Here is a 9,342-nt window from a genome sequence, read left to right as displayed (position 1 = left end):
TCGTTAGGTACCAAATACTTATACGGATGGTTCTCCCCGTCCGCACTCCGCACCTAATAATCTCTCCATTTAGAGGTCAATCAGGATGAGCCATATAAAAAAATACACTGTATATCTTATCAAATAAAATTTATGTATCGAATGACGTGATACATTCTGACTTATTTTTGAACGGTACGATAACCCCACGTATTAAGCTGTCCTTGTGAAGCCCTTTCGTCACCTATGATCTAATACCTAACCGCATTAGTTAGCGTCTGTGAATTCTTCTCCCCGCGAATCAGTACAGTACACGAAATCCTCAACAACTTTTACGACGCAATCGCAAAGTCAAAGATCTGTAACTTTCATAAATTTCCACAGCTTAGATAGAAAGATCGGATTTTGAAAATTCGCACGGTGGCATAGCCAACCGTTCTCTCCCCTTTCACACTCAGCTTTGACCCTCACCTAATTTTTATTGGAAAGATTTGCAAATTTTGACTCATATTAAATTTCAATCATATTCATATTATTATTTTTTATGTGCAAATATTTTACAATTTTATCCTGTATTTTGCAGCACGTGTATTTATTAATTTTAAATTTATTTTCACATATTCAATTCACCCTCACAAGTGCCATTTTTTAAAGTCATTATTAGGGTCTGTTTGGGAAGAGATTATTATGTGCGGTGATCGAATACAGAGAATCTTTCAGTTTTGTCTCTGTGAACAGTATACTGTTCACAGAGACAATCCGGACGGTTCACTGTATTCGATATCCGCATGTAATATTTTTTTTTATTTGGGACAGCTTTCTTACTAATTACTTTCTAGATAACAATTATAATTTCATTTGATTGTTGGTTTAGTGCTACTTTCTCATTGTTGTAAAAAATTTCTGTATTGAAAATTTGATTTTTGCAATCAAAATAATTAAGTTATTTTTCTTATATTAATTTCATAAAACACCACAGTCATTTTTTTTAATTTAAGTATGTATAGCAGTATAAAACACCGTAGCCGTTGTAAGCAAACCCTTACTAAAAATAGATTAGAATATTCTGTTTAAAAATTTTTTCTTTTCAATTCCTTCACATAATAAAAGCCTCAACAAACCCTCTCTCTTCCTATTCGCTTGCAACAACCATCTCCTTCTCTCTCTCTCTCTGAGTTCAACATGAAAAGAGCAAAGCTTCTATTATTGCTAAGTCTCTTAGCCTTCTACTTGGTGGCTATAACAGCGAGGCCTCTGAAGGAGAAGCAAGTATTTTCGCCGGCAGAGAAAGCTCGGCCATCGGACGGCCAAAATAGCATGGAGGAGAAGTATGGACCACTTTTGCTTAACCTTCTACCGAGAGGAAGAATACCTCCTTCAGGACCAAGTGGAGGAACCAATGGGATTCAAACCTAAGGAGTGAAATTATACTTCTTTGTTCTCTTCGATCAATATTTTCAAGCAGGATTTTTTTTTTTTTTTTTGAATAGGAAGAAAATTAATATTTTTGTACTGCACAACACACGATCTTAATTGTTTTGTTCTTATGAATTGTAAATAAAGAGAAAATTTAGAAGGAAATTATTGATAGTTAATTTGGTTTCAAATTAAAGGTTTTTATGAAGTCTGTTTTTTCAATTTTAGTTCTAATTTTTAGGTGAGTTCTGCGGATGTATTGATTGCCTAAGGGCCTTTTTGAAATAACTTTTTGATTGCTTTATTTTTCAAACGGCAATCATAATTTTATTTGGATGCGATCTATTTTCTTGCACTTTTTTACTATTTTTTTAAAAAATATTGTGATGGAAATCTGTTGTCTTCAATCATGTTTAGTAAAGTCAACTTCATAATCAATTTTATAAAATATTATAGTTGTACCAAACAAACTTTAAATTACGAAAAAATTAGGTCTGAATTTTAAAATTTTGAATTTATTTTGAAATAAATAAAATATATATTTTATGTTGCTTTCGTATTCTAGCCATCAATCGGGCTTGAAGCTGTCTCTGTTCTTTCCACTTGAGAGCACGGGCGTTTGGGATAGCTTTTTGACTATTTTATATTTTGCTTGGCTATTGTTTTCTCGCTCATTTCTAAGAATTTGGATGTTGGAAAGCTGTATTTACAACTAGAATTGTTAATGTGTGGTCTTTTTTACGATCAGAGTTATTAATGTATGGTGAAAAACTGTTTTTTAAAGTCATAGTTGATAATACTATAGTTTTAAAAAAGCAATTGTTCAAGTTTTTTAAAATGAATATTATAATATTGACAATAATTTAAAAAAAAATTATTTTTTTTCATAATAATTTCACAACCAACTTTATAAAACGCCGCAACCGTCCAAACAAACATTTAATTTTTTGATAGCTGGAATATACAGGCAGTTAAAAATAGAAAGTAGTTGAATTATAGCACATTATTCATCCAGTAATAATGACCACAAAGATTGGAGTAACTGATGGTAATGAAAGAAGCTCTGTGATGGAGAACAAGGTATAAAATCTAGAAGAAGCTGAAATAAGCTGAAGCAGAAAATCCCTCAACACAAATGAGAAGACCACAAACACACAGTAATCAAGAGAGAAGACAATCATAAGCTGCATTAGAGAGGGTAAACTACAAAAGAGAGCAAGCCAGACAGAACCAAAGCAGGCTAACAAAGCTCTGTTAGCAGAGTTAAATGCTCAACATGCTGAAATCAGAATATCTCCGAATCTCAGCCATTGTCCCAGCAAGCCAAAAGCTTTCTGAAATGCTATATTTAGGCTTCATTTGGGACGGCTTTCCTACTGCTTCTTAAAGCTGCTTTAATTTTTGAACTAGAAAGCTGCTTTAAGAAGCAGTAAGAAAGCCGTCCTAAACAAAGTCTTATTCTATTGCTATTCCTTTCAAATACCACATATCATGCTTCAGAAGTCTATTAGAGCCCATTCCCTGCACTGAAACTAGACAAACATGTTGCCTGTCAGCACAATAGTAAGCATTACTTCCTAATGACGCTCAAAGCCATAAGTAAGGAACTTTGCAGAAATCCTCATGTGGCCTTTAATAGCATTCCTACCCAGGTTGATCCATTTTTCAAGATGGACTCTACATTAAGAGTATTTGTTTTACTAATTTTAAGTAAATTTGCAAAGTAAGACCAAACTCTTTTATTGCATTTTTTCTTAATATAAAGCATGGGAAATTGATTCGACATGATCAGGACAATGGCAATGAGAAGCCAGCTATAATCCTCTATTTATTTTGCCTTGTCTCTTCCACAGGAACAAAGTCTGGAGCAGAACAGATTTATGCCACACCATCTCAACCCAATATAAATTGGGATGACAATTGGCGATTATGAGTTTCAGTAAATTTTCAATTTTGGCAATAGATAATATTGATCACTGAGATTAGCCATCAATTCACATATCGGAGTTAGTTACAATGAGCATCAATCTCGATCAAGAACAGGTGTCTATTTAGGACGGTATATCGACATTAGTTTACCATTGGCATTGAGTGGTGGGTGATACTGGGCATCAATATTGGCTAGCGGTTTATGTTATGTGACGGATAATGAGGAAAATGGGCATAAACCCCCAAGTTGGATCAAGGATAGGCGCTATTGTCAAGCTATGATAAATAAAAGTTAAGGGATAATGATAGGAGTCATTGTTAGTCACATCGGCTTGCGACTTACAGGATGTTAGTCTTCATCAATGGGTGGCAACATTGAGTGGCAGGTGATATTGAATGTCAATGTTGGTTGACAGTTTATGCAAGTGACAAATAATGGTGGTAGTTGGCATCAATCGACAAATAATATTAAGTATAGGTATCAGTGTCAAGCTATGAACATAAAAGTTGATGGGTAATGGCAAACGTCGGTGTAAGTCACATCGGATAGCAAGGTATAATGGGTGCCAATCTTGATCAATTAATGGGTGGTGGCATTGAGTGACTGGTGATACTGATTTATATCAAGTGACAAATAATGGATGTAATTGGCATCAACTGATCACAACTAGCATTCAATATAGATAGAAGTGTCAATCTATGATAAATAAAAGCTAATTGATAATGATAGGAATTGGTATAAGTTGATAGCCTGCATCAAGTGGCAAGTGATAAAGAACATGGATCAATGGCTAACATTGAGTGACAAATGATAAAATTACATGTTTTTTTTTTCACTTACGTGTGTCATAAAATTTTATAAAAGAATTACTAAATACAAATATCTATAAGTATGTATACTAATAATTTGTAGCAAAATGTAAAGTCACACATCAAACAATATAGAAATGCTACATACCGCCAATAGGGGATTCAAATATCCTCCTATTATCTAGAGTCGATCATTTCCTCATTCGTTCCTATCTCCATCTTCTGTATGAATAAGATTATGGTTATTACTGACGATTCCATTTCAGTCCAAATTATGTCTGTTAGGATCTCTTCCAAACTTGTCTTTAAGGGTAATTAATAAGCTCCTTTAATGTCATTAAAGAGTAATGGACGTAGAAAATATAGAGCTTAAAATAATGAAGTTTAGCATAATAAAAATAGCTTTTAATTAATATCTGGCATAAGGAAATTTCCAATTATTCGGCCTACTAATGAATATATCAATAAGCAACATGTTGATATGCAAGCAACCCTTTCACTTTTCCTTCCTCAATCCACTCTCTCTGCTGTAAAAAAATTCCCTTTTCAAACTTCATCCTCGTTGTTGATCTACAACAGCATGTTGCATCAATGCCGTCTTGCCAATTGCTTATCCACTTATAATATATACCACCTTCTATTAAGAAACACATTGATTTTACTTTAGTAAATATATTGTTCTCTGTTTTATCTACTCTCCTCTTCTTCTCTCTCTCAGATTGCCTTCATGAGTTGCTGCAGATTTTCAATTGTTAATTGTTATCTTGGTGTGAAACTTGTTTGCTTAACGACAATCTCATTCTCTATCTATATTGTCTTCTCCTCTTCATGGACAATTCAGCAAACTCTTCTACCAACTGTCCAGCTTCCTAAAACCCTACCCTGAAAAGCTGAAAAAATTGTTTGCTTTCGATTTCACTATCGAGAATCTCTCGACTAATCAGATCCTTCAAGTCCACAACAATAATAGTCTCTCTACATCGTGCCCTCTACTAGTTTTTATGCCTCCACAACATTCTCTTCTCAGCTTAGCCCTTTCTCCCTATGGCTTGCTCGTTTTGATCAGCTATATCACTTCATCATTTCCACTCTTGAAAACCAACTTATGTTTCTTTTTTTGGGTAATTTTTCTACTTCTTTTCATACCAATTCTTATAATGTAGCCAAAATCCATAAGTTACACTTTATTACAAAAGAATTTCATATTCCAAAGCTATTTGAGCTTATACAATATGATGTTTATGGACCATCATCAATCACTTCTCATAATGGTTTTAAATACTAAGTTCTTTTCATTGATGAATTTTCAAATTTTTTTTTGGTTATTCCCTATGCACAATAGAGCTAGAACTTTATAAAATTCATTCAATTCACTTTAATGGCTAAAAATTTATTTAATGCTCGCATCAAAACACTACAATCCAATGATAGTGGTGAATAAACTTCTCAGCACTTACAAAAATTTATATGGTATCACTTATCAATTGAGTTGCCCCTTACCATAGAACAAAATGGTGTAGTTGAATGCAAAAGTCATCATCTAATTGAGACAACCAGGACCCTCCAACTTGTAATCCACTTTCAACATTCCTTCTGGATCAAAGCACTTCTAACTACAAACTACCTTATCAACATGTTGTTGACCTCATTTCTGTATGAGGTTACAGGACCTACCTAGGAGTATTTCTATTGACCTAATGATTGGAAGGTGTCCACTTTTTAATCATATAGATCCCAATCAAAATCAAATCCAATCCTAATCAAAATTAATTGCACTTTCCAATCTTTGGTCCAAATTTCAATCAACCTTTAAATCATATCCAATAAATCTCAACCACTCAATTGATTTTCATTGAAATGGATAATTCAAACTCAACCATTCAATTTAAAATTCCAATCCAAACCCAAGATTTAAAACCAAACCCCAAGGTTAGGGACCCATATCCTTTTTTTATTTTTTATTTTAAGGACCCATGTCTTGAAACCCTTTTATGGGTGATTTTTCTATCATCTTGAAACCTAGTCAAATGACTTATGATTTAGGGTCTATCAAATGCATATTGTTTATATATGTCTCCAAAGTCAACTCACCAAATTTGAGCTAATTCTAAGGTATCTACCCCCAAAAACTAAATTGATTTCGAAAGGCTACAAAACTTTTAAATATTTATGGCCTATGCCACTAGACTTGCCATTTAGTGGAATATGACCTTGAGAATCTTTCCAAACAATCTAACCCCATCTATGACCTTTGTTATGAATTTTTTATTAGTAAGCCATAATTTGTTAGACTCAATTTGACCTTATGTTGACCAAGGGTCAAAATTACCAAAATACTCTTTAAAGGGTTTTTAGTCTTTCTTTAAAGAGGTTTTTGGTCATTCCCCCAAAATTCAATATGACCTAGCCATATCAAACCTCAAAACCAATTCAAATGGATCCTAAAAACTTCTAGGAACACATTCGACCCAAACCCACCCTTTGGTTTGACTTGGTTGACCTAGCCAATCATGTTGATGAAAGTGTCCCTTAAGGGTTTAAACACCCATTTCAAACCAAATGGACTCCCCTTGACTTGGGACCACTCCCATTGAGCTCATATGATCAATTTGAACTCAATGGACCCAATCCTTGACCCTAGGTAAACTAGGTTGACTAAGTCAACTAAGTTTGATCAAACCTCCCATACACTTCTACCCATTCAAACCCTTTGACCAAGGCCTTTCCAAGCCTACCGAAATCCATGGGATGACCTCTTAGGTTCTTAGGAGACCCCTCTTGAGGGCCCATGCTTTGGGCCCACTTAGGTTAGCCATTTGTCTTGACCTAAGTGCCCAAAGAGAGGTCCCCTATGAGCCAAATGCCAATCCTAGTCAAACTAAATCAAACATATGGTGGTATTGGATCCCCTATGACCCAACACACCTTCCCTAGTTGACCCAACCCCTATGTCAACTAGGGTTGGGAATTAGGCTAACCTAAAGTGGTCAAAACCACTATATATAGGTCGAGCCATCTCTCAACCTAAGCCCCACCTAGCCAAACCAACACCTTCAATAGGTTGCTCGAAGCCCAACACACCTTCTCTAGTTGACCAAGTCCTTGAGTAAGCTTGGATTGGGAATTAGGCTAACCCAAAGTGGTCAAAACCACTATGGGTTGAGCCATTTCTCAACCTAAGCCTCATCAAACCAATTCAATACTTGCATTGGGTGAACTTAAACCTAAGGCAACTACCCTAGTTAGACCAGCCTTTGGTTTGACTTGGGTCAACCTATAGGTTTGCCCAAAGTGGCCAAAACTACTTTGACTCAAGCCAACTTCCACCACAGAGACCAGACCATACCATATTGGAACTTTGCAGTGGATAGCCCTTGACCCAATGCACCTTCCACCTCGATTCCACCCCCTGGCTTGACAACCTGAGCCTATTAATCCAATTAGGCCCCCTCAAGTCCAGTTGTGCTCACCATCAAGCTCACTGGACTCTCAACAACCTTTCCACTTTAGCTTGACCTAGTTAGTGGCCGAAGGCAGCCGAAGCAAATTAAAATGAGCTTCAGTGGTCCCCCCTTCATGAGACCTGGTTAGAATCTTCTGCAAGGTTTAAACTCGCTCCTTTTGAGCTTAGGAGGTTGCACCAGGTTGCCCCCTCCCAATTGGCAGCCATCCAATGGTTGGCCTGATAAATCTTGGCCGTCCAAGCTCACGACAACAATTTGAATAGGGAATTCCTCTCCATAGTGATTCATTCAATTTTAGCATTTTTAAAAGCCTCCCTAGAGCTCCCTAAGCAATCTGATAACATTCCCCAACTTCCTAGCCATTTCTATCCATTGCCCCAAGACTCTCTGCTCTACGATCAAACTTCTACCTTTGGAGATCCTTCGGCCTCTGTGTTTAAAGAATAACTTCTCGCTTTTACCTCCTAAAGGTTCTTGATAGAAAATCCCATCCGTTGGGACTTTCTATATGGTGAGATTCTCTTCCCGAGCTCCCTAGATAGCTAAGCTGGTCAAATATGAAAGGAACTTTCAATCCAATGTAATCACACCATTGGATTGAAAGCCCTTGCCATCCAGGTCCTCACTCTGAAATTTCATGAGAGTTCACTAGCAGGATCGTTCAGATCAAGCCGGAGAAGTCACACGGCTATGGAGATACACGGGAGGTTACAAACCCAATGAGGTTCATTGATCTTAATTAATGGTTATGATATTATCCCGTAGTTTTGAGACATTTTAAATCCTACCATCCATCTAACGGTCAGTGTTTAATCCACGTAATCCAGTCAGCCACTAATCATTTCACCGCTAATTGGAAGGTGCCGCGTGTAAAGCGCACGACTGACTGGATAATTTGGTATTTAATTTCATAGGAAAAATAAGGAAACTTCAAAAAATTAATTTCTCTCAATCCACTTATCCAATTTAAAAAATCATAGGCTCGTGCAAAAGATATCAGAGAGATCTTTAAAATTCGTATGGTCAAAAGCCCTAATTCTGCATGAAACTTAGTTAATTTTAGTAAGTATCCTAGGGATATTTTAGCCATTTCTCTTAATATTGAACTCCTCATAGCTTAAGAATTTGGGGAATTAAATTTGGGCATGTCTCTAACATGTCCAAATTTTATCCGCTCTGTTTGAATTGTTTAAGGACACAATTTTGTCAATTTAAGATCACGTTTCAAGGTTTGACCCTTGATTTCAAATTTCTTTAATGATCTTTCCAATGAGATTTATGGTTTGATTTCTTGTGTGCTAATAAAAAAATGATTTCCACTGATTTCATCCCCCTCCAAGCCTAGGATAGTGACTTAGTAATTTTCCAATGTAACCTAATGGTTGCCTTTAGTGGTTTGGTTAACCACCTTTGGCTATTAAACTTGGGCCAAATTTAGTGTACTTAGGACTTGATATTAGGTAATCTCATGGCCCAAGTTTCACTAGAATTGGAGCCCATTTGGTCCACCAATTATGAACCCCAAAATCCCCTCCCAGAATTGACCTATTATCCTAATTAATTCATGGCTAATTCAATTTAAATTCTAAAAATCCATATAAGGTCTCTAATTAATCAAAATTAACCCTTAATCCTTGAAAAATAAAAGATATATGATCAAACCCTTAATTTAACATTAATTTAATATTTAAGAAAAATTAATAATTAATTAACTTAATTTATTTAAAATATTTAAAAATTATAA

This window comes from Dendrobium catenatum, unplaced genomic scaffold (assembly GCF_001605985.2).
Source record: "Dendrobium catenatum unplaced genomic scaffold, ASM160598v2 fragScaff_scaffold_621, whole genome shotgun sequence".
NCBI classification, from domain to species: Eukaryota; Viridiplantae; Streptophyta; class Magnoliopsida; order Asparagales; family Orchidaceae; genus Dendrobium; species Dendrobium catenatum.
The sequence above is the reverse complement of the archived record's forward strand: the minus strand, read 5'-3'. Positions refer to the sequence as shown.